Here is a 4,439-nt window from a genome sequence, read left to right on the forward strand (position 1 = left end):
CCGAGAAGAGGCGAGGACGTGCGCCCCCCACCCCGTGTTACTGCCACCCCCACGCCAGGGTCTCTTGTTCCCTCTTTGCCCAGGTAGGCAGGGGAAGAAGAAGCGAAATCTCTCCCACGCGGCCCTTTTCCCGGGGCCCTGAGCAGAGAGGGCGCCCCTTGGCCAAGTCGTCCCGAGAAGAAAAACCAACCGCCCATCCCGCCCTCTTGTTGGGACAGTTAGCAGAAGGGTTAGGGTTGGGATTCTGCCCCCTTGGCAGGGAAAGAAAGGGGGGGAAAAGGAGTGGGGGGGAAGGAAGGGGAGCCCAGGAAAAGCCGCGGAGGGCGACGGAAGGAGAAACGGGGCTGCGGAACGGCCTGCTTGGGCGAAGCTTGGCCTGGGCATCTCGGGGGGGAGAAAGAAAAGAAAAGAAAAATGATAATCCAGGTATCTGTTCCTTTCTCTACCCCCCCTTAAACCCCATAAAAGGGTAGTAGTAGCCAAAGCAGATTAAAACCAGATGGAGTGGAGAAAGTCCATGCCTAGCGCAGAATGTAATCTCCTTTGATTCTGCAGGTATCTATTACCCAGTAGGATCGCGTTCTGTTCTCTCTCCCTCCATTCTTTCTTTCATCATTCATTCTCTCCCCTTCTCTCTCTCCCTCCCTCCTTTCTCTCTCTCTCTCTCTCCCTCCCTCTCCCTCTCCTTTCTTTCTCTCTCTCTCCTTTCTTTCTTTCATTCATTCTCTCTCCCTCTCTCTCTTTCCCTCCCTCCTTTCTCTCTCTCTCTCTCTCTCTCTCTCCTTTCTTTCTTTCTCTCTCTCCTCCTTTCTTCTTTCTTTCATTCTCTCTCTCCCTCTCTCTCTCTCTCCCCTTCTTTCTCTCTCTCTCTCACACTCTCTCTCCCTCTCTTTCTTTCTCTCTTTTCTCTGTCCCTCCATCCTTTCTTTCTTTCTTTCTTTCTCTCTCCCCCTCTCTCCCTCCTTTCTTTCTTTCTTTCTTTCTTTCTTTCTTTCTTTCTTTCTTTCTTTCTTTCTTTCTTTCTTTCTTTCTTTCTTTCTTTCTTTCTTTCTTTTTCTCTTTTCTTTTTCTTTCTTTCATTCTCTCTCTCCCCTCTCTCCTCCCTGCTTTTCTCTCTCTCTATCCATTCTTTCTTTCTTTATTCCTTCATTCTCTCTCTCTCTCTCCCCTTCTTTCTCTCTCTCTCTCACACACTCTCTCTCCCTCCCTCCTTTCTTTCTTTTTTATTCTCTTTCTCTGTTTCTCTCTCTCCCTCCCTCTCTCCCTTCTTTCTCCCTCCCCTCTCTCTCACACACTCTCTCCCTTCTTTCTTTTTCTTTCTTTCATTTCTATCTTCCTTTCTCTCTTTCTCTCTCACTCCCTTTCTTTCTCTTCCTTCCTTCTCTCTCTCTCTCCTTCCCCCTTCTCTCCCACTTCTCCCTTTCACAGGAGAGGCAGCACTGATATCTGTCTACCCCCCACGAAAACGGATCCGTCTTTCCAACCCACGACCAGGCGAAGGACACCTTTCCACCTCCGGCTGCTTGAGCTTCCGAAGTTTCCTTTTCAGCTTAAGAAACGGCCCCCACTCGCGCGCGGGGCCCACCTGGGTGTAAAGGAGCCAAGGGCCAGCCTGCAAAACTAGCCACGGGGGGGCTTCCTGGCTTGGACTGGACACCCCTCCACTCCTTCAGCCCAGGTGGCTGGCTGGGGGGGGGGGGGGGGTGGCGAGATCTCCTTCAGGGCAGGCGACGTCTAAAGCGTTTTTTGGAGAGGCGGAGGAGCGCGAGTCAAAGTTGGGCGCGCCAGACTACAGAGGCTCTGGGATCGCTTTAAATCTTTGCGAAACTTTCTAAGTTCGAGGTTCGATTCGGCAGATTTTGGTTTTTTGTTTTTTCCTTAGGGGGCATGAGAGTGGGGACGGGTGGAGACAGAGAGAGAGAGAGAGAGAGATGGGAGGGAGGGAGGGAGAGAGGGGGAGGAGGGAGGGAGAGAGAGAGAGAGATGTGTACTGAAATCTGAGAAAGGCAAAAAAATCCCCAGAAGATCGGGAAAGAAGGTTAGTTAGCCGAAGGGAAGGACTCGGAGTAGTAGCGCTCTGGGCGCAGAATCGGCTGGGAAGCGAATTTGGGGCGTCGGTATTTTTCCAAGCAAGCGTGTGTGTCTGTTCTTATTCGATTCTTATTCGGAAGAGGCCGAGATCTTCGGAGAAAGGCTCAATTTTGCACGCCTCCACTCACGCCCGGATGTCCAAAGGAGTTTAGAAAGTTCTCCACGAAGTGAGGCCGGGATTAAGGACGTAGCCGGATCGATCCCCGCGCAACTGGCACGGTTGCAAACAAAAAAACTGTTACCCATTTTCGGAAGGGAACCATTGATCGTTAATAATTCAAAAACCACCGGCCCCCCGTTTCTTCCTAAAGAGAGCTGCGGCTTGAGGCTAGGAGGCAGAGCCAAGCCTGCTTTTCCGCGGACAGAAGTTTCGTTTGCTTACACCGGAGCTTTACTCCCGAGTAACGCAGACACGGATACTACCTGCCAAGCGCGGGCGGGTGCAGTTGAGCTCCATCAAAAAGTTTCAATTGGAGTACCCCGCATTTACTTGGAAATAAGATCCATGGGGTTGAATAAGATGTCCCCTCCTCGCTCCCCCCTCCATTTCTCTTCCCCCTCCCCCACCCGTTAGGGAGGGGACCCCGCTGCCCATCACCGTTCCAATTGCGACCCCCCCAAAGCAGCGGCCGCGCCTGTCTCCTCTCCATCCCAATTAAAGAAAAGCAAACACACCCGAGGCTACCGAATATCTTGGCCCGAGGGTGGCGTTTCGAAAAACACACCGAATTCTAGATATTCAAAATCTCTGATCAAAACTTTCCCGGTTTGGGGAGGAGGGGGAGAAGAAGGGGAGGGTTAGGTCTCCCAGGATGGTTTTGTCATTCTTCCGGATCAAAGAAATAAAAGAGACAGAAGGAGGGCTTGCTTGATGAACCTCTCGCCACAGACAACTAACTGATACAAGGCAAGCATCCAGAGGGGGATTATTTTCTTCTATTCACAGATATTGAGTTCTTCTTCTTCTTCTTCTTCTTCCTCTTCCTCTTCCTCTCTTCTTCTTCTCCCTCTTCTTCTTCTTCTTCTTCTTCTTCTTCTTCTTCTTCTTCTTCTTCTTCTTCTTCTTCTTCTTCTTCTTCTTCTTCTTCTTCTTCCTCTTCCTCTTCCTCTTCCTCTTCCTCTTCCTCTTCTTCCTCCTCTTCTTCCTCTTTCTCTTCCTCTTCTTCCTCTTCCTCTTCCTCTTCTTCCTCTTCTTCTTCCTCTTCTTCTTCTTCCTCTTCTTCCTCCTCTTCCTCTTCTTCCTCTTCCTCTTCCCCTTCTTCCCCTTCTTCCCCTTCCTCCTCCTCCTCCTCCTCCTCCTCCTCCTCCTCCTCCTAGGCCTTCGGATGAAGGATTTCATTTGATCCTAAGCTTTCAGCATTTGCTAAAGGCAGAGTAAGAAAGGGGTGTGTGAGAGAGAGAGAGGAGGAGGAAGTAGGATAGAGGAAAAAGGGAGGGAAAGAAGGAAGGAAGAAGGAAAGAAGAGAGGAAGGGAGGAAGGATGAAAGGAAGTGGAGGGAGGACGACAGAAGGAGGAAAGAGGAAGGGAAGGAGTGGAAGGATAGAGGAAGGAAAAAGTGAAAAGAAAGAAGGGAGGAAAGAAGAAAAGAGGGAGGAAGGAAGGAGGAGGATAGAAGGAGGAAGAGAAGTAAAGGAAAGAGTAGAAGGATAGAGGAAGGAAGTAGTGTGAAAAGCAAGGAAGAAGGGAGGAAAGAAGAAAAGAGGAAGGGAGGGAGGGAGGAAGACAAATACTAAAAATATCTAATGATCTGAATAGTTTCATCCTGAAATGGTAGACAAGATTTGGCCTCTATCCCACAAAAATGGGGGCCCCTAAACTCAACCACTGAGACAAGGCCACAATGCCTAAGCCAGTTCTAGACCCCACATCCAATTATCAACCCCCAAGAAACCCTTCTTGTACCCCTTTTCTTGCCTTCCTTTCTCTCTTATCATTTAGGATAACTAAACCCTCCACCTGCTCTTCCTCACTCACCCTGGTCTTGAATCAGAGCCGAAATGAGAGTGAAACCAAGAATCCACCACGGAAGCTCAAAGCTTGGTCTGAAACTAACCCAAGCTACCTTCCAAGGTTGCTTGCATTGTCATTTGGGGAGGAAAGTGAAAATGCCAGCCATGAAAGGGGGATATATAATCATAAGGGTCATAACTCTCTTCCAAATCGGTGCGTCCGAAATCTGCTTTATTGGCACCTGCCATTTTCACGTCAAAGGGCAGGAGAAAGACTGAGATTATTATTATTATTATTTTATTATTATTTTAATGAAACTGGAAGAAGAAACTCCAAACGGCGGTTTGTACGAAGAGCAGCCGCCAGGTTTCGGGACTACGTTACCCACCCGCCTCTC

This window comes from Notechis scutatus, chromosome 9, assembly GCF_049901735.1.
Source record: "Notechis scutatus isolate UNSWTSFEM ecotype Mainland chromosome 9, rNotScu1.2, whole genome shotgun sequence".
Taxonomy (NCBI): domain Eukaryota; kingdom Metazoa; phylum Chordata; class Lepidosauria; order Squamata; family Elapidae; genus Notechis; species Notechis scutatus.